The 22762-nt window shown below is 33.9% G+C and overlaps 1 protein-coding gene across 1 annotated transcript in view; it reads left to right on the top strand.

The window, feature by feature from the left end:
* Nucleotides 1-11733, top strand: part of CLVS2 (clavesin 2) — an 83386-nt gene extending 71653 nt beyond the window's left edge. Inside the window, exon 6 of the mRNA XM_044249628.1 lies at nucleotides 11260-11733. The gene's annotated coding sequence lies outside the window, so the exon portion shown is untranslated. The remainder of the gene's footprint in view (nucleotides 1-11259) is intronic.
* The last annotated feature ends 11029 nt before the right edge of the window (nucleotides 11734-22762 follow it).

The raw sequence follows: 22762 nt of genomic DNA, 5'->3' as shown, positions 1-22762 counted from the left end.
AAGCAGGGAATGGGGCAGAGGAAGAGGGAGAAGCAGGCTCCCCACTGAGCAGGGAGCCCATCTTTGGAACTTGATCCCAGGACCCTGGGATCATGACCTGTGCTGAAGGCAGTCATTTAACCAACTGAGCCACCCAGGTGCCCTAATGAGAGAAAAGAGACTTTTACCTAGAACACTCTTTTATACATTTTATGACTTTCTCTGGCTCGAAGCAGATGACTTCCCTGTAATCAGCTTTTGAACTTATCAAGAATCATTATTGCCACCTCTTTGTGAAGCCATATCAGGAGGAGGCTATGTTTCTAGTAGCTACTGAAGAAGCATCTTGAGTGGGAGTAAACCTAAGGCAACCAGAGCATGCATAAAAAGCCAGAGATATGCAATTCACTCCTCACTAAAAAGTGCATTAAAGTGTATTGAAGTATACTAAAGGGTACATGCAGAACATGACTTCAAAATGTCAAGGGTTTCTGTTATCAAGAGTTAAATACTTGGCCAATAAAAAGAGTCTATGAGGACACGATGGTCAGGGATCTGATGTGTATTCTGTCTTCACACAGCAATAATATCAGAAACCCTGTCTCTGAATATCACTTCTCTCTGAAAATGAAAATGACTTTGCTCTCTTCTTCCCCCTTTTTTTTGTAACTGGAATCATAAAACTATTGGACAGAAACCACAAACACTCTGTTGTCTTTTAAGAAAAAGTGTGACATTATATACATATAAACATAATTCACTCAGTTGCATAGGATTGAATGCTTGCTTGTTGATTTATAAATTTTTATCTGGAAGTTTTTCAAAAATATGTAAGATTCTAGTGCTAGAAAATTATGAAAAATTTTTTGGATCTGCCATTCATGGAGAAGACCAATAATATCTTTCCTTTGAAATCAGGTGTCTAAACATTTCTCTGTAGATGTCTAATGAACATCTCACATTTAACATTTACAAAAAACCAAACTTCTCTTCTTTCATCCTGAACCTGCTTCTCCTTTAACCTTTTCATCTCCCTAAGTGTCAACTCAACCTTCCAGGCTCCAGGGCTGAAAACGTTTCAATCATCCTCTTTCTCCTGTCTTTCTCTCTCTTTCAACCACATCTAAAATCAGCTAGCTCATACTGTGGTCTCTCCTACAAAATGTAATATCCACACTCTGACCACTTCTCTAACCATGAAATCATTACCTTGTTGCAAGACTTCAGCATTTTCCATCTAGAATATTTTAATAATCTGAAAACTAATCTCTTTGCTTCTGCCCTTGGCCTCTAGAGTGGATTTGTAATACTTTAGCAAGAGTGAGCTCAGATCATTTCACTCTTCTGAAAGCCTGCAAGAATAAAAACCAATGTCCTTATAGTGGAGACTGAGGAGAATTGGTAGGGAAGTCTGTAAGCACCAGCAGAGCAGAATGTTGTATTTTCTGACTGAGTTGGGCTTTCACCTGTATCATGCAAAAGTAATTGTTAAATACTTTAATTTCTTGCTTTTAAAGTTCTACATAATACACCTTCTCACCCCTGACCTGGACTTTTCTTAGAGATTTCTTAAGAATATTTCTTCTACTCTATTCTCTTGCCAAATTGTCATCCTTGCTGTGCCAAGAGTTTGCCAGTCATCCTTCCAGCTCAGAACCTTTGCACTTTGCCTCTTTCCAACCTCCCCCATATCCAGATAGTTCATTCCCCCATGTCCTTCATCTTTGTTAAAATGTCACCTTCTGGGGCGCCTGGGTGGCTCAGTGGGTTAAGCTGCTGCCTTCGGCTCAGGTCATGATCTCAGGGTCCTGGGATCGAGTCCCGCATCGGGCTCTCTGCTCAGCAGGGAGCCTGCTTCCTTCTCTCTCTGTCTGCCTCTCCATCTACTTGTGATTTCTCTCTGTCAAATAAATAAATAAAATCTTTAAAAAAATAAAATAAAATAAAATGTCACCTTCTTAGAGAGAATGGTCTAAATTTTCATACTTAAAATTACATGGCCCTATGGTTCTTCACACTTCCCTTTTCTACTCTTTTTCTTCCCCATAGCTTTTATCATCTTCTAATATTCCACATAGCATATATTTTTGTTTATTTTACACTTTTTCTTAATAGAATATGAACACACAAGCAGGGATTTTGTCTGTCTTGTTTAGTGTTGCATTACTGGTGCCTTAATAGTGCCTGGAATTTAGTCGCAAATCCAAAAACATTTCATAAAGATCTTCATTAGTTTCAACATGTAATGTTATGTAGTAGCCAGTAGTATGCATTTAAGGAGAAGTGTTTTGTTTTTTGTTTTTGTTTTTGTTTTTTCTTAATAAGAAACATCTTTTTGTTATTCATCTTCAAAGGGAAAATTTTCCCCTCTGATGATGGTGGAAACATGAACCAAAAATTATGTTCCATTCCTCAAGTCTGGTGTCTGCCCCGGGGCCCAAGTTGGTCTTTGGAAGTTACTCTAAGATCATTGGACCTTTTATCTATAATATGCATGGCTTACCCTTACGTTTGGAGAGACTACAAGACAACTCAGATGAAAAGTTATTTTGAGCTCAAAATCATCGTAAATTTTTCTTTGTTGATTATCCTAGTTAGTTCCAATTTAAAATTTGCAAGAGGTTGAAAGACCATAATTCTTCCAATATTGGAAACCAGAGTAAGGGAAAATGCCAAGACAGTTACCTCAGGTGGAAAGAAGAAAGAAGGAGGTGGGGGAAAAATTATGATCACTCCTTCTCTGAATATAAGTGAAACTTTTTGGTGTTTCTAAAATCTTCCCAGGATCTTAGAAATATATATTACTACCATTTAGTCTGGTTGGTTTAATAGAAGTCCTATCAGTTGAGTTGTGTGTTTGATATCTTTGTATATTTTTTTACTTTGAAGGTTTATAGTTCTGATACCACATGACAGGAACTGCTCTTGTTGGTATATCCTGACTGGTTCTTCCCCTTCTCTGCATTTCAATAGTAGCTATTATTTTCTGAACCTTACAATCACATTATTATCCTTGACTATCCTCATATTTTTGTCCCCTACAATTTGGACTGACTTCATCATAATTTTAGTTACTAAATATCTTAGATTTTCATCCTTGGCAGTTTATCAAACTCATTCTTATCAAACCTATGCTATTTCCTTCCCTTCACAACCCTGTGTGCCTTTCTCTACATTGTAATAATTCAAGCTTCTGGTTTTACCACCTCCAATCAGGTCTTCTATTAAGAAGACACTGAAAAGAAGTGTGGCGTCGAAGTGAAATTGAAGAAGGAATTGTAACCTGAAGAATAAGAATAGATGTTTGAAAATGTTTTCAGAAGACAATCAATCTTTTAGTGGCTTTATAATGAGTATTCTGTAGCATATTGGCAATCAATGCAGATTATGTTTCTTGCCAACTACACAAATATATGCAGTCAGGGTTAATGTGTAATTTGGAAAAACTTCTATAGAGAAGAAACTAAATGGCCCATGCTTGGGAGAAGGGTAGACTTTTCTTCGTTTCTTACTTTTTTATCGTTAGCCATCTGGACAGTCGAAGGCATTTGCCTCTGTGACACCCTTTTTTTCCAGTCTTCAAGAATGTGTGTAGCATCACTTCAGAAATAGAGTTCAAGTGCACACACACACACAGTGCATGGGAGATACTGTAGTTTGTGTCATCTTCTACCAAATTTTGTTGTTTTTTTAATGCATTATTTTTATGATTGAATCTTAGGAATATATTCATTGGTAAATTTTATTAATTCTATCCATCTTTAAATGGATTTAGAAATTTTACAAGTCCTCTATTATATTCTTAAAACCATAGTATTAACGTTTCACTTTATGTCAAGGTTATTTCATATCCCTCTTGATCTCTGAGGATGAATGGAATTCTGCTAAATGTTACTAAATGAAATTTTGGATTCAGAAATGTGAATGTGCATATGTCCCTTTCGATCTTTTTATCATAAACTAAATTTCTGTAAATTTGGAAAATATATCATATTAAATAGCTATGAATAAATTTGTCATTAAAATATGGAGATATGACATTGGTGTTAGTATTTGGGAGTTTATATTGCTTTCAAACAGCTTTTAAATGTGTGTGGGCATATTGTAATGCTATTTTGATTTATTGTTGACTTGATCCAATGTATTTGATAAAACTGGTGTAACTCCAAATCACTATCAAGTCACTTCTTGACTTCTAGGACGACAGAATGAATGAACACACAAGCCAGTGTCAGTTACAAAGTTCACCCCTTGAAGCAATGGAGTGGATTGAATGATGATTTCAGTTTATTTCATTTCAACATTAACAAATATTTATTTAGCACTTGTTCCACCCCAGATACTGTTCTAAACTCCAGGGATATGGCAGGAAAACAAAGCCCCTGTTCTGAAAGTCACATTTTAGGGAGAAGACATACAAACAGCAGATAAGCAGTTATGTACTATCATGTGGTGTTTTCAATGTGATGAAAAGTTGCCTAGTTTAATTTTGTGAGACTGCTGGCACTCTGTTTCCTCATCTATGAAATGGGGCAATGATTGTATCCACAATGTGAGCTAATTTTTGATAACTGGCCCATTCCTTCTCATGGAAAAGTGCAATATCTTCTTCTCATATTTGTGCTGTTTGGGGGATGACTATTATGGTTTTTTGGTTCCTTCCTTTCTGCTGGGGGTGGACGTAGTTGCAGGGACTGTTGACCCTCAGGGGTAATGCTGCTCACAATCTGCTTTTCAGGGTGGTCCAGAGGTGCCGGCTTCTCTGCTATTTTGTCCCTTTTCAGGTAGATACCTTACCACTCTGACTCATTAAAATTGAAAAGCAAACATTGATTTTCATCAGAAAAGACAAAAGGAACCAAAGATAAGCAAATTCTGACAGACTATATGATTTAATCTTTCCATTTAATCTGTTAGTTTCCTTTATCCACAGAGAACCACAAGCCCATTGTTTTCCTGGACAGGTTTGTGTATATTCTATGTACCACAGTTAAAGGAAGCTCTGACCATTGTAGTTCCAGAGGTACTAACTTAGGTAGTATTAAAAGGGTTATTTCCTACTGGTATGTGAAGTTTAGTGAGAAGTTTTGCTTCTTAAAAAGCAAAGTCACATTATAAAATACCTAGAGAAACTCATCAGGAGAAATCTTCAAAATATAGGTAGACTAGAATATACCATGAATACTGATTATAATTCATCTAGGAGGAGCCATGAGTAAATAAGTTTCTCTTATGAAATATAGGGAAAAAATCCCAACAAATGACTTCTATCTTAAGGAAATGTGGAGCTCCTCTATTTCTGTTCATATAGAAAAACATTAAAGGAATGTGTCTGTGTTAGGGCAGACTAGATGGCATGTTCATCGATATACAGAAAAACTGAGTTATTTCACATACTGACTTTTATAAAAAAATTTAAGAACATTAAGAAGTGACTCATTATGTTTATGAAGAAAAAACATAATTTATTATGGCAGTAATAAAACATCTTGATTCTAGAAGGAAGAAGGTATAGACACCCTTCAGATGGCCTACTTTTTGAAACTTGTTTATGAAGTCTCTATAAATTTATTTCCCTCATTGATTATATACTGAAGATTTTAGTTGATCTTAGAAAAAAACAGTGATTTTTACACAACTTATTTACTAAAGGGTAATTGAAAGCATTTTTCTAGAGCAAAGTATTTTAAACCTTATTTTGCCACAATTGCTCTTTTGTCATTTAATGGACATCATAAACATGTTTTAGCAAACTTTTCTCAAGAGTAGTAGAACAAACAGTATACTTAAAGACTTAAACAAAAAACTGTAAATATTTTAACTTGGAATAATTATGAGACTATTTACTAATTATAAATATATGTGATTAATGGAGACTGACATTATCATTAACACTTCAGTAAAAAAACAATAAAAGAAATTTTGTTATTATCCCTCAGGTATGGCCCTCTTACCTCAAACAAAAACTACCTCTGTTCTTACATTCCTTGAGAATAATAGATGCTACTACTGGAAGATTGTTCAGATATTAAATAATCCAAATTGCTTATTTTGTTAGTACATAAATGGAGACCTATAAATAGTCTGTCTTGTTAGAAGTCATACAAAAAATTAAGGGTAGAACCAAGGCTCAATCAGTCCAGTGATACTGTTATTGCTTTTAAGAACTTTCCCCTTATTCTCCTAACCATTGTTCTATTTAACTCTCTTCTGCCTGCATATGAACATATTTCATTTTCTCTATTTCTTGGGATTCTTCACCATTATTACATTAGATAAAATATATTCATTCAAAGAGGGCAACACTCAGGGACTTCAAATTAGATACAGACTATATATATCCACTATTCCCAAACTTTCAGAATCTTAGCAATCAATAGCTTCAGGATAAGCCCAGTTCTACAGGAAGATGAAACTTTATCAACTTATCTCTAAATGAAATAGTCATTTAATAAAACCAACTATAGTGTTTAGAAGCATGTGTTCCTTGATATCAAGAAGAAAGTGGGATGTGGAGCATCTCAGCCCAGCTACTCCATTTAGCTCTTGACCATCTTCTCTACATTTGTCAGTGCATTAGGGCAAGTAGGACAGGATGTTACTTCCAAAATGGCTCCCAAACCACCATTCAGATATATGGGAGAGCTATGGTTCTGTTTGGGAGAGTTTCCCATGAATCAGTTCAGGTGTTTCCTCTACTCTATTTATTTATGTTGTGCAGTTCTCATAAGACCTACTATAGGAATTTTGTGGACTGGAGTATTTAGCAGATTGGATTTTCTGAAATCCTTAAAAAAAATGGAGAGATGTGTGGATCTTAGAAAATTGGCTAATCTAAGCATAAACATATTTAAGTCAGTTCACTAAAAGGGAGTAAAAGGGCTCAGCATCAGATTTTACTTGAGATTATTTCAGCATTGCTATTGTTGAGTTTGGAAAGGCTGACTTTGGAATTACTTGGCCGCTATTATTTTATGTGACTTTTTAACTGCTTTTTTTTTAGCTTTTAAAACAATATGTAAAGACATTGTATTAGGGGCACACTGAAAATATAAATGATGCACAGAGTCATGCTCTTTTAAAGCATTTTAAAAAGATGTACCTATGATACTATTGTATTCTAAGTTATCTAGTTATCTAGTTTAGATATGATTGCTCTTTGGGAAAAGAAATTATGATTAAAAACAGTATAGTGTCATATATAATATTATATGAGTGTCATACATAATATTATATGTTATGATAAATTTCAAATATATTAAAAATTTTAAATTAAGAAAAAGGGAACCACAGAAGTATCGGTAGAAAGCAAGAAAGAATGCCTTGATAATCTTGGAATAAAGGCCTTTATACTATGACTCAAATTTCAGAAAGTTAAAAAAAGGTTACATTTGATTCAATGAAAAAATAAAATTCAAATATTTTTGCATGGAAAAAAATCATAAGCAAAGTCAAAAGGCAAATGAGAAACTGGGAAAATTTTCAACTTATATCACAGACACAGTCAGGCTTTCCAACATAGTAAGAGGTTTCTAGAAATTGATAAGAAAAGGAAAAACCCTATAGAAAAAAGGGCAGTTGATATGAACAGATGGATTACAGAAAAGAAAATATAGTATCTTTAAAAATATGAAAAAATGCTATGCCATACTCAAAATGAGAGAAATAGAAATTCAAACTATGGAGTAGTCTGATAATATACTCTTTCTCAAGGAAGCTATGAAGAAATAACCTCTCCTCATATTCCTTTTAGAAAGGATTGTAGATAGATATTTGGCAATATCTATCAAAATTATAAATGGGAGTATACTCTGATCCAGCTACTCTTTTGGGAATTTATCCTTCAGACATGCACACATGAGAAATATTTCAGAAGATATATTCAAATATTTTCCCAAATATAAATATTTCCAAAGATATTTATAGAGTAATTGTTTGCAGGAACAAAAATTTGGGAAGAAAAACTTAAAAATATATGATAGATCCACAGAAAGGATACTATGCAGATTTGATATAATCTGTATAAATAAACAAGAACTCTATACAAATCTAAAAGAAAATGAGAAAACACTTTATGTGCTGAAATAGATCTCTAAATATATTATTGAGAAAAACAGCCAGGACAGAATATTGTACAGAATATGTTATGGTTAATGTAAAAAAGTGGGTTGGAAAAAAAATACTCATATTTGCTTATATAGTAAGAAAATGCAGATGAACCTAAGGGATTAATAACATCTGTTGTGTGTTGGGAGAGTTGGAAATTGCATGGATTAAGACAGGGCAAGAAGGAAATTTTCATTTTTCAGCTTTCTACATTTTTTATTGTTGAATTTTGTGAATGTATTATTTATTGAAAAATCAAATTAAAAAACTTAAGAATTTTTTATTGTCTTAAAGCGTTTTGACATTACTGAAGGTTGAAAAGTTTGTAGTACAATATACGTACAGAATATCAGAAAGAGCACCCATGTGCCAAATACTCAGCTTAAGATAAAGACCGTTACCAATAGTTTAGATCTTCCTTTAGGTCTGTACATGACACCCTCTGATTTCTGCTTAATGGTAGCCATCTCAAATTATGTTGACTATTAACTTTACTTTCTCTGTAGTTTACCACTTAAGTGTGTATCTCTGAAAAACATCGTTTTGCAAATAGTTCATGTTAGATTGGGGTATCTCTTATGTGAATGTCTGGCAGAATTTAGTCAAAATGATTTGGATTTGGGACTAGTATTTTCCTCATGTAAATATTTAAACTCTTAATCCTATATCCTCAATGATTTGGGGACTATTGAAGTTTCCAGTTTATAGTTAAGTCAGTTTTAGTTACTCTATTCCTTTTTCTAGAAATTTGCTAATTTTCAATGAAGTTTTCAAGTTGATTTGCATAGATTTATAATAATCTTCACTTTTTAACATACATACATAGTGTTTGTATTCATCTCCCCTTTCTACTCCTCAGATGATTCATATATGTCTCATTAACACTGTCATAAACCTTCTTTATATAGCTTTTTGAGTTTATGTAGCTCAGTTGAAACTATTGTACCTCTGCTTCCTATTTCATTAATTTCACTATGTCCTTTTTTTTTATTTGCCTGTCCTTTGTGTTAAATTTTGTGAATCTTGTCTTTTTAATATAAATTTCCTATTTGCATTTTAAACTATTGATCTTTCCTATTTTCTAATAAAAATTGTTAAAGCTATGGATTTTACCTATAGGAAATTATTTTTTCCTCTCTTTTTTTTCCAAAGTGTTATACATGTTTGCCTTTGATATTTAATCCTTGACCTCAGTGGAATTGATGTTTCCATGTAGAGAATGATGGAGATCAAATATTGTTTCCCCTATCAGGTGTCTAACAGTCTAATATAGTCCTGCCTTCATTCATTGTTCTGTGTTTCAAATGCTTGAGCCTTGTAAGTGTCCCCTTATTTATCTCCTATACATTCAGTAACTATTCAAACCAAAAATAGGTTTTGGTGAAATAGGATTTGTAAAAGATCCCAGGTCAATGGTTTTTCATCAATCTTTGAAAGATATTTTAATTTTTAAGTAATCTCTGTCATTAATCCTTGATATCTTTCCTTGGAATCTCACATTGTCTTAGAGTTATCATCGGGGATCCCTTATTTTATTGCCAGTTTAGCATTATTTAAATAGTATTTTTTAATATAGCTTTTCTATATGTTCTCTAGAGGGAGGGACTGCAAGAGTACTACATACCAATAGTGCAAAGAGTCAAATTTTAATTTGATTGTTAATTTATGAACTTTGAACTCTAACAGAATAAGATCATTAGAATAAAAGCCTAATTTAGGTTTTTAAGAAATGTACATTGAAGGAAAATTGCTATTTCCTTTGTGATATGTTTTTTTTAATCACTAACACTTTTGACATGTGCTTCAATGCAATGTGCTCCAATATTACAAATTAAAGAAAGAAAAGAACATAATATGGGCATAGGAAGCTAAGTACCTACTAATTTGATAATAAATGTAATAATAAATAAATGAAATAAATAATAAATAAATAAAAGAGTCATCATTTGTGAACCAACATGAAAACGGAAGTTTCTGAAGTTACTCAGAACCTAAGTGACTTTCATTCCTAAATAACGCTCTACAATGATCTGGAGAAAAAAGTTGAAAATAACCGTATAGATTAGAACAACACATACATATTGAGAAATTGGGAACAAAGAAAAACAACCATGTAAGCCATGCTACTCTAGACTAGTTGTTAGCACTGTGATCTCTCAGGTCAGACCCTCTGAGTTTAAGTTCTTTTTATTAGTTTACTAAGTCTGCCTTAACAAAATACCATAGATTGGGTAGCTTAAACAACACATTTATTTTCTTGTCATTCTGGAGGCAGAAGTCCAAGATCAAGATGTTGGCCTGTTTTGTTTCTTTAAGAGGCCTCTCTCCTTGATTTGCAGACGGTTGCCTTCTTGCTGTGTCCTCACATAGTCTCTGCTTTGTTCACACAAGCCTCTGGTGTTTCTCCATGTCCCAATTTCCTCCTCTTATAAAACAGGAGTCAGACTGGATTAAAACTCACCCTAAGAACCTCATTTTTTACCTAATTACTACTTTAAAGGCACTATCTTCAAATGCAGTCACATTCTTTGGTACTGTGTATTAGGGTTTCAATATAAGAATTTGGGATCGGGGGGACATAATTCACACTATAACATCCTTGCTTATCATTCATCAGCTGTGCAACATCAGGATAATTTTTTAAATCTTTTTGTACTTATTAGGGTTGTTGTGACTATTAAAAATAAGAAACATACTAAACACTTAGGATAGTACCTGGTATATAAATAGCAAATGTTAATTATTAGTGTTAACAATGGAAACTTCCCATTTTTACATTTAGGTAAAACATTATAAAATATGAAGTGTTCTGAAGATGTCAGTTAAGTATACTGGGTCTCTAGTGTTCATGTATTCCATTTCCTGATTGATCTTTTGTTAGGCTGTTTTATCCATTATTGAAACTATAATATCGAAGACTATAGTGATTACTAATGAATAGTCTATTCTATTATTTCCTTTAATTCTGTCAGTTTTTACTTCATGTATTTGGGCACTCTTAGGTACTTGAAGTTATATAATTTGCATGTCTTCTTGAGAGACTGACCCTTTTATCATGGTAAACCGATCATCTATAAAGAACGTCTATAATAGGAAATCATAAACTCAGTGCCTCTTTTGATCCAAATACTTTTTTTATCTTTTATATTTCTATATATGGTAACCCTTTTCCAGGCCTCCAGACCCCAGTTGAAGAAAGAGGAAAATACAACAGTGCTTTTGACCAATGTTTCCTGAGTTATAGACCAACCATCCTTGTGTTCTTACCACTATCCATTGCCCTATCAATGGAGAATGCAACTTACCAAGGCGGAATGGGGAATTGGGAAACAGCAACAGTGTCATGAAACTGAACTAGAAATCAAAGAACCTCAAGGCCCTTCTGTTTGAGATGAGTATTATTAAGCAACATTGAAAATTCTGACAAAGTCTGCAAATACAAATGAATGTTAAATTATCTTTTGTTAATCCATTCACTATCAATATTATTTTTGTTTATTCCATTTAGTTAACATAAAGTGTAATATTAGTTTTGGGTGTACAATATAGTGATTCAAAACTTCAATACATCCCCTGGTGCTCATCGCAAGTGCCCTCCTTAATACATCCCCCAACTCATCTCCCTTCTGGTAACCATCAGTTTGTTCTTTACAGTTAAGAGTCTATTTTTTGATGTATCTGTCTCATTCTTTTTTCCTCTTTGCTCATTTTATTTCTTAAATTCCGTATGTGAGTGAAATCATATGGTATTTCTTTCTCTGACTTATTTCAGTTAGCATAATACTAACTCCATCCATGTTGTTGCAAATGGCAAGATTTCATTCTTTCTTAAGGCTAAGTAATATTCCATTGTGTATGTATATCACTTCTTTTTTATCCATTCATCAGTTGATGGATACTGGGCAATTTCCCCAATTTGGCTATCGTAGGTAATGCTACTATAAATATCAGGATGCATATATCCCTTTGAATTAGTATTTCCCCCCCTTTGTGTAAATACCTAGTAGTGTGATTGCTGGATCGTAGTTCCATTTTAAACTTTTTGATGAACTTCCATACTGTTTTTCAGAGTGGCAGCTCTAGTTTGCATTCCCACCAGCAGTGCAAGAAGGCTCCCCTTTCTCCACACACTTGCCAACACCTGTTATTTCTTTTGTTGTTGATTTTAGCCACTCTTACAGGTGTGAGGTGATATCTCATTGTAGTTTTGATTTGCATTTCTCTGATGACAAGTGATATTGAGCATGTTTTCATGTGTGTGTTGGCCATTTATATGCCTTCTTTGGAAAAAAAATGTCTATTCATGTTTTCTGCCCATTTTTAATTGGATTACTTGTTTTTGGGGTGTTGAGTTTTATGAGTTCTTTATGTATTTTGGATACTAATACTTTATCAGATATGTCATTTGCAAATATCCTCTCCCATTCTGTAGGTTGTCTTTTAGTTTTGTTGATTGTTTCCTTCACTGTGCAGAAGCCTTTTGTTTTGATATAGGCTCAATAGTTTATTTTTGTTTTCAATATTATCAGTAACACAGATAATGCTATTGGACTAAAGAGACAGAATCGTATTACTTTACCTTAAGTATTATTTAATACATAGCTTATTCTACTTTTTAAAGGTCTCTAATAAACACAGAAGAAGAGAAAATATTATGTGTCAAGTAGATTTTTAGTTGAAATAAGGTATTTTTAACTCATGCTTCACTTTGATGAAAGTAAAGATTTTTTGTGAAGATGAGTTCAGAGTAGTAAGTGGAAGGAGCAGGATTCTAAAACATGGTTATGTCGTAATTAAGTTATTTCTACTATAATTTTCTGCTACTTAAAGATATCTTGAAATTATCAGAAATTAATCAGGGTATTCTGCTTTTTAAAGAGTTCTAATTAATAGAAATTTTGTAGCATAATATATGTTATAATGTGCAGTTTATCTAGCATGTCATATATAACATGTACTGTATATTATAAACAAGAAGATGAATTGTTTAATTGCTATTAAAATTGGTTTTTGTCATTTTATAGTAATAAAAAAATGCATCTCTTATGTTTTATCCATTGTGGTTTTCACTAGTGATATATTTGCAAAATGTGTCAATAAAAAGGAAATCTAAGATATCAAGAAGATCTTATAAAACAATATCATCTATGTATATTGAAGTACTTCCCATGCAATGTAGTGACTGATGATGTGAAAGTTCAGGAGGACAAATGTCGCTATTTCTGTGTTAAAGAAAAAAAATAAAAGAAAAATATAAGTTGAAAATAAGAATGGACATTCTCAAAAAAATTCATATTGGAAATATATATTTTCTAAAGCTACTTGGAAATGATCATCGGAAGTGGCTTCCAAAGTTCCTGACAACTGAGAAAAAATTTAGCATGTATTACATGTGTTTAAAGACTTATTTTTAATCGAAAGAATTTATAAAAGAAGAAAAATGTGAGAAACTTACTTTCTGATGACTTACTCTTCGTGAAGAAGTGCATCTGCTTAAGATACATTATGATCTCCATTGAGTAGAAAATGGGCTTTTTCTCTCTTCCTTCACAGGACAATTTTGGAAGTGCTTTTGCTCTCTTCCTTCACAGGACAACTTTGGAAAGGCTTTTGCTCTCTTCCTTCACAGGACAACTTTGTTCAATGAATATGAGAAGCACTTAGCTTACTCTTAACATTTTTTAATTTTGGAAAATCTGTTATATTAACTCTATTAGTCTGATCCTACCATATTAATTCTTAAAATGTCATAGACAAAAGAAAAGATGTTGAACAGATTTCTGGGAATACTAACAATTGAAACAGACCTTTATTTTGTTAATTATATTAACCATATTGCATCTACCAGTCTTCCAAGAGCAAACAAGAATAGGAGTTTTGAAAAGAAAAAACAGGAAAAATAGATGAGATGAGTAAAATAATTTTGGTTTATTTTTTATTTTTTCCTGAATGGTCTCTCTCCAGAATGAGAAAGTAAGAAATTACATAGACCAAATCCTTTGATTCTGGATATAGCTAGATAAGTGATATTAGGAGCAGATCAGGTGGAAAAGTACCTAGAGAGATGTTCTGTATAGAACAACAAAACATTACCTACATAAACTGGAAACATTTAAATTGTCCCTGCTCCCAGTTTCAAGTGGTTGAGTTAAAGAACATTTCTTGTTACACAATATGTTGGTTGGGCTTTATTTATTTTATTTATTTTGCAATTTGCATGACAATAGAAATTTGGCAGCTGGACATAGCCAGTTGAAATTCTGAAAATAAATAATTCATGATGCCATACTGTTTATGGGAAATAATTCTGAATTTTAAACCCTTTGCTATAACTCCAAGTGATTTCTGAATAGAAAAAAAATGTATAAAAATGCTGAAAAAATTGGAAACTATAAGACAGTTATTTATTATTTTTTAGAGTATAAATCCTGCTTTCCCCAATTAAAGTGAATCACGAAGTAAATCTATTTGATATACAATATTTATAAATAGAAAAGCATAACATCAACTTTAAGCCAAACTTAACAGTAACAGAATAACTAGAATGATCATAATATTTTTTAATCCTTTTAAATGCATAGCTGAACATGCAAGAAAGCAAGGGAAATATTCAAGATAAAAAAGTAAAAATACCGAAGCTCTAGAATCATACTGCGTGGTGGGTTTGTGGAATGAGGAAGGGGATAAGAAGTGGGTGGAGGAGGTTTCTATCTTATTTTGCTCAGGTTTTCAAAGTTGAATGAGTGTTGAGTCCAAGAAAGAGATGGTAAGTCAGAAATAAGATCCTGTACTCAAATAGGCCCCTTAGAGGGATATACCATCATTAAAAGAATAGAATGGCTACTTTACCAGGGAAAATTTCCCTCATAATGAAACTTATAAGTATTACTCTGGGCACAGGTAGAGAATAAGTGTCTCTGCTGAAAAGTCATAACTGTGTGGAATTAGGGTTCCAATTTAAACTACATGAGTGGTCTAGAAAATCATAATCAGAATAACGTCTAAAAAGGAATCTTAGTTATGGTACCTCTGGAATGCCTGGCAGAAGCAAAAGCACAACCACTCTGGGAGGACATGCCAAACCTTTGTTTTCCGGGACTTCCACATACAAAGGAATCTTGAAAACAAGTTCGTAATACACAATTTAAAATCCACGAGGAACAAATTTACCATGACCAAGAATCATCAGATACAACAAACGTAGCAAGCATATCACCTCCCTTAAAATTTCAGATATTAGAACTAGCAGATAAAAAATGTAAGTACATATGCCTACTCTATTTATTATTTAGTATTCTTTGTAAAGTCACACAGCTTTTTGTTTTTAATTTAATGGATTAAAAATTTAAATGTGAAAATAAAACTTTAAAATTTTAGAAGAAAAATATAGATGAATATCTTGATGCTAGGGTCAGGAAGGATTTCTTAGCCTCTTCCCCCCCAAATTTTAAAGAAATACATATATCTGATTATATTAAAATTAAAATTCTCTGTATAGCAAAACATAAACTTATTCAACCTTAAACCATAAATGAATTTATTTATGATGATCTGGAGACTAGCAAAACCTATTTGCAATGAATATGTCGAACAAAGGATTTGAATCTAGAGTATATAAACTCCTGAAAATCAATAAAAAAAAAGGCAGATAATGCCATTGAAAAATGAGCAAAGATTTAAGATAAAAAGAAGAAACCTGGTAACCTAGAAACCTAGGAAACTTTTTCCTCCCCTACAGTTTCTAGGGAAACTTTTGAACATGCACACAAGATTAGATACAAAAATTGTCCTTCAAGGGTTACTTGTAATAATCAACAAATTGAAAACAATGTAAATGTCCATCAAGAGAAGAATAAATAGTTACATTGTGATATATTCTACCCTGGAATGCCATACAATAATTAAAATAGCTGCAGCTCCATGTATAAAAGGAATTTTGGGATTGATACCATATTCTGATGGCACTTATATGAAATTTATTAATGAGAAAAACAACTGTCTATTCATATGAAGCAAAAGTATAAAAATATAATAGTTGAGGATGAAAATCACCAAATTCAAAATAACGATTACCTCTAAGAAGAAAAAAAGAAAGTATGATCAAGTAGGGATTCACAGGGACTTCAAATATATCTGTAATATATTTTTTTAGAAGAAGAAATATGTTTCTTTTAAAAGAATTATCTTAAAATTTCTTCTAAGTTTTGATTAATTTGGATGAGTGCCAAAGTTCCATTTTATTATTCTTTACATTTTCCTGTATGTTTGAATTATTGTTTTAGTATAAAAAAGAAAAAAAAGTTTTTTTTAAAAAATTCAACTCATTAAATAAATATTGGTCTTATAATCAACTGGTGTGTCTCAGTGTTTTCCAGGCCCTGTGTAATTTGATTACTTTAGGCCCAGGTCTACTTTTGGGATGAAAGTTATATTTCTTGGAAGCTACATACAGAATAATGTCCAGCTATTTCAATGTTCCACTAGACAAAGTCAGGGAAGTTGATCTTTATCAAATGAATACTCTGCAAGGCTGTTAATGAGTGAAATGTATTCCTCCAGATTTCTTATGTTGAAGCCTTAACCCTGATATAACTGTATTTGGAGATAAGGTCTTTAGAGAAATAATTAAGGTTAATAAATGAGATTGTAAGTATGGATCTTGCTAGGACTGCTGTCCTTATAAGAAGAGGAAAGAGCACCAAAGAAGAGGCCATGTGAGGACATCATAAGAAAGATGTTGTTTGCAAGTAAAGGGGAAGGTCTTAAGAAAAACAAAACCTACTAGCACTTTGATATTGGATATCCAGCCTCCAGAACTGTGAGAAAACTAATTTTTGTTGCTTAAGTCATGTGATCTGTATGTTCTGCTATGGCGGCCTTAGCAAACTAATACAGCTGTTAAAGCATGGAAATATATGACATTACAAACACAGAAATTGATTGAAAACCAGAGGTAGCAAAGTTAGTTAATCTAAGAAACTTCAAAAGCCAGAAGAACAGCAAATGGCCACTCCAATAAAGTTGTTAGTAGTATTGGATTGGCTAAGATAGAAATCGACAGAGACATCCAAGTGGGCCATAGCCTTATTCAAACATCAAGTGAACATGACTGAAGATCCAAGTGTGGATCCCATCTATAGGTAGAAATAGATTTTGTTTCAGCTGTTGTATGAATGGGGGCTTTCTTTGACTTTTGCACTGTATTTGTATTATTTCTGACATAATGCCCTATGAACTTTGGCATATTAGTAAATATTCTGTGGTTTAATACTCACTGACCTAATTTGAATCCCACTTATATTTTTAGAAATCACAAACAAAAGCAAAAGACAAATGAATAAACAAAAGTGAACACCACATCCAGGTTTTAGGTAGGACATGGGTAAAGTTAATGTCAAAGAAGTCAGTATTTGAGTTTTAAAGTAATATTTGTATTTTTCATTTACTGTCTCTTCTTAGACATGAATAGTTTCCTGTCTTTATTCCTTTGGATGAGAGGATTGTTCTGAAGTGAAAGGAAAGATAAGGTATATAATATTGTGCTATGGAGTCAAAGGAATGACTAAATAGAAAGAAATGATGCTAGCAATAGCTTAAAGAACATTGGATTATTATGGAAATGGAAAATGTATAGAATACCCTTAATAATATTACTGTTTTTTTTAACTCTCATCCTGTGCCTGGTCCTATGTTTTACCTTTATATTCTATACCCCATTTGATTCTTAAAACCACTCTACGGTAGAAACTAAGGTAAGACAAAATTCTCAGAAGAGGAATCTGATTTTGTGACATCAATTAATGAGCCCAAAGACACTTATCCAGTAAGTGTCAGGATCTGAATCCAACTCTGTCTGATACATAAACCTAAGTCTTTAATTACCACAAAACCACTTCACCAAGGGCAGATGCTACTTATAAAGAATCACAGTGTGACCTTCATATTCTGAATCTCTTGTGCGTTGTCAGCAGTCAGGAGAGAACAAACCAGAAGCCTGACTCTGTTCTGTCCTGCATCATTGCAGGACACTTTGTACTCCAGCTTCTGTTGCTGATGACTCAGAACAGCTCACATCTCCATAACATACCAATTAGAGCAAGGCAGCAGGCTTCTCACCAGCTGACGCTGGTCCTCAAGGTAGTGTACACCAATCAGACCTATCCTCAGGGAACTCCAGAATCAGATTTGGGAAGTCTGGAAGGAGGCCAGACTTTCTATTCAATAGGAGTGGGCTAAGATTCAGATGGAAATAGGAGAGAAAGTCTGCTGGAGCAGTGGAAAATAACTATGTAGCCCTGGATTGTTGATTTAGCATAAATGCTGCAGTGATTCATCTCTGAGTTGATAAACGTGTTTTCCAAAGTGAGAGGCAGACAGACAGGATGCAGTTCCCAGCTAGAAGGCCTTCATTGCTGGAAGGTTTGTAGAGAGAAGCCACTGTGCCCTCGCCTCCTCCATGCTGGAAATGGATTGGTGCTAGGGGCACAGTTTTTCTTTTCAATGAAACACAGACAAAGGAACTCTTACAGGTTGTTTTTCATAGAATAGTTTGAGGTGGGTCCTTAGACTTACTTTTCTTGTAGTTCATATAGTGACCTTGCTTCAGTGTCATAATTAAGGTCTGCTCTGATGATAGGTATTCAGAAAATGTTCACTGACTCACTGGCCTGGTCACCAATGTATTCTAATTCTAAGAAGGAAAGAAAGGACCATGGATTCTGAATTTGAAAATATAGCTGGCATTGTTTACTCATGATCTACATGCACACAGAAATTAGGCACCTAGCCACCAGGTAGATACAGGGAAACTAACATACCTGAGTTCTTAACACATCAAGTTTACAGGTTCTTATTTATATGTTAGTACAACCCAAGTTCACCACCACTACCACCCCCAGGCTTTCAAGAATTGCTTTATAGTTCATGGGAGAGAAAGAATCTTGCACTCACAAGTAAATAAATTTACGAAGTCTCTTTGAAAGGGAAAACTAGCAATATGCATTTGAAAGGAGGTCAATTGCATTTGAAAATAATGAAAAGCAGAGTGTTTTTCAGAAGAACAAAGAGTAGTACACACTGAAGAACTCTACAGGGGGTCTAATGGTGGTTTAGGGAAATAAAACCAATATTAAGACTATTTTGTTAATGTAGTTTTAACTTTTGAATTTGTGACGTGAAATTCTATTGACTTCGCATAAGCTAATCTCTTTTTCATTACCCAACAGCGGCAGACAGAGTGAGGTGAATTGTTAAATTAATTAAATAAATACACAGTTTAATTATGAAATATCCAAATGGCGTATCATTTAGGCATTGTCCATATAGGTAAGGTTTAGAAGAGAGGTCAAGATATAAATGTATTTTATATTTATGATATTTAAAAAAAAAAAAAAAAAAGAGGAGGAGATGGGGCACCTGGGTGGCTCAGCCAGTTAAGCATCTGCTTTTAGCTCAGGTCATGAACCCAGGATGCTGGGATCCAGCCCTACATTCTGTTTCCTGCTCAGCAGGGAAACCTGCTTCTACCTCTCTTTCTCCACAGCTTCCCCCACTCATACTTTCTCTCTCTCTCTCCCTCAAATAAATAAAATCTTAAAAAAAATAGGAGGAGATATAAACACTTAAGGAAAAAAGATAAATTCAAATATGCACATAGCCTAGATCGGAGCCTACAATATTCTGACATTTAAAAGGTCTTACAGCAGAGAAGGAATGGATGAGTGCCCCTAGAAGGGGCTGGCTGAGAAATAAGAGGAAAACTAGGAGAATGCCCTGTTAAGAAAGAAAAGAAAAGAAGGTATTTCAAAAACTGGAAGTTGGTGGCCAGCTTGTGGAGTCCTAGAAGCCAAATAAGTTTTCCTGTGATTTAGCCCTATGGTGGCATTGGTGTCCTTTAGAAGAGGAATTTTTTCCAAGTGGCGGGGCCAGAAACCAGACTAAACTGAATAGTGAGGTGAAGGTGAATAACTAAAGAAACATTTGCAAGAAGATTTTTTAAGAGGAAGTTTACAGTGAGATTCATCTGGAGATGTAATTCACTATACACTGAAGATGTGTAGCGAAAGGCATTAAGACAGAAAGGCTGCCAGATATGGTAAAAATAGGTGACTTTGTTGGTGATCTTACAGATACATGAACAACTGCTTCAGGGGATAGTGCTTGATGAGTAACTGGAAGAATGGAAGAAGGGGATGTGTTGGTCAGAGTAGGATATTTGAAATGGGTACTTAAGGTGTAATTTGAGTTTCTTGAGATAGCGGGATTCAAATTGTGATTGAGCGAGTTGGTAGCTTAGGTGAAGTGGAAGATATCTTAGGAACTTCAGTGAACACAGTCAAGATTGTTGGGTGGTTCATTCACATGGCTGTTATGTTCACTGGATGGTTATAGCAGCTAAGGTAAAGATGGAGATTGTGGACAGGTGTTGAAGTCTTCAAGGACCTGGAGTTTGGAGTTGGGAGAGTAGTAAAGCTGCGTGATACAAATCACAAAGTTCTAGAACTTTGGATTTAGGTGTTTCTTGATGAAAACCTGGAGGACACTAATCCTACTTCTTAGCCCAAAACTTAAGCATTGTGGGTGTGGGAGGGAAACCGACAAAAACACCTTGCCTGAGAAGGATAAAGAGGAAATTTTGATTTTAGGTTTCAGTTAAAGTAATTTTAAATAACAAATAATTTGAGGGAATATCAGTGGCAAATGTAAAATGTTTAGGAATGAATGTTAGAATGAGAAATTGGGTTAGGAGAAAATACACTGACAGCATTATGGAAATGAGAATTGAGGAAATGATTGAATGATCTGAGAGGTCTGGATTCTGGGCAATGACTCATATAAACAAGGAAGAGGGATATCATGCTTGGTTCTGATCTTGATCTTAGGAACTGATGGACTTAGCTGCAGTCTAGAAGCAAGGCTTTACAATTGTTGTGTAGGAGTAGGGTTCCTGGCCCTGGTTATTGTCAGTGCACTGGGGATATTAGTGCTGGCCAGTAGTGAGCAATGATGCTGGAGTCAAGTGAGTCTTCACTGGGGGAAGGCTTGGTGTTATATGTTGGCAGTCCGTCTAAGTGGGTCTGGCTAAATTTCTGCATTGTGTGGACATTCTCAAGGATTGGTCAGAATTTCCCATGCCTTTTGAATGGCTAGGGCCAAATAATCTTGAGACCGCCTGAGGGGTCCCACCTCATCTGTTTGTGGTGATTGTTTTCTAGTGTCTCTGGCAGTGTGTGGGTCAACGAACACAAGTTTAGCATTATGATAAAATATACCTTTAATTTTATATGCTGCAAAGTGCAATTTTATGTTATATGCTGAATAAAGTTTGGAGAGATTTTGTGTAGTACCTGGAACATAAATTTTGTTTGAGTTTGAAATCCAGCTGCATTACTTATTTAGAGTATGACATGGAGAAAGTTACTATCTTTCCTCAGGTTCACTCTCCCTAACTTAAATGAGAAAAAAAGAATAAATCTATAAGGATGATCTAAGAAATCTATACATTTCTGTGTGTATACACGTAAATACATACACACATTAGTTATGCACGCATAACCTTGTACAGTTTGTGATAAATATGGGACAAATACAAGTCTTATTTTGATACGATACTATTCAGTGGTAATATTCAAACTACTTAACAATTAGTGAGGCAGAGGGAGAGAGGCTATCTGACCGATGAGAATGCTTATTGGCCAGTTTGTGGGGTTGAAGCATATCATGATGTGTATTGGTTCTGACACTAAGTACATTGAAATACTAAGAACAGCAGACTGCAGCCCATTCTATCTTGGCCACAGGGTCTTGTGACGTTACTCAAAATGATCTGGCTTCTCATTTCACCCACTGAATTAGTAATGATATAAAATGCAAGAGGCAGTTTTCTCTACTAACAGAGTCATTATTTCAAATGTATGTCATAATAGTATTTAAACAGTATTTTTTAAAATGGTTTTATAAGTGAAGAAATAGTACTTTGCCTTCTACTAACAAGTTAGAATTACCTAAAACAAGTAATGATTAAAAGCAATTGTTTTTAATATCTTCTTTGGAGAGGTCAATATATATATTTTTAAAAGATTTTATTTATTTATTTGACAGAGAGACAGCAAGAGAGGGAACACATGGGGCTCGATCCCAGGACCCTGGGATCACGACCTGAGCTCAAGGCAGATGCTAAATGATTGAGTTACCCAGGTGCCCCAGGAGAGGTCAATATTTTGAAGAGGGGAATGACATTTATTTTCTTAAGGTCTATTTTAAAAATATACTTATTTCAATTTATAACAATTTAGTTTTTTTCAATGGATTAGTATTTGAACAGTGGGTCTGTCAAACTATGTTATTAAACTGAGAACATAGTCCTTATTTAAAATTCAAATGTTATTGTGTCATGTTGTATTTATGTTATATTAAAATAAAGAGTTTAGACAACTAAAAAAAGCAAACAAACAAATAAAACCTTCCATTTGCCCTATCTTATCCAAGGAAAGGTACTTAGACAATTGAATTCAAAGGTCAGTTTTAGACTTAGGTAACTCATTGGTTCTCCATAGCAGTTTGAGTATAAAAACAACACGTGTCTATATTATCTCTCAAAATATTGGAAGACTTTGACATCAGAGTTTCTCTCCAGACTTTGATAAAAATTTATTAAGATTTATCCAGAGCATTTATT

Source organism: Neovison vison, chromosome 1, assembly GCF_020171115.1.
Source record: "Neovison vison isolate M4711 chromosome 1, ASM_NN_V1, whole genome shotgun sequence".
Taxonomy (NCBI): Eukaryota; Metazoa; Chordata; class Mammalia; order Carnivora; family Mustelidae; genus Neogale; species Neogale vison.
The sequence above is the reverse complement of the archived record's forward strand: the minus strand, read 5'-3'. Positions and strand labels throughout refer to the sequence as shown.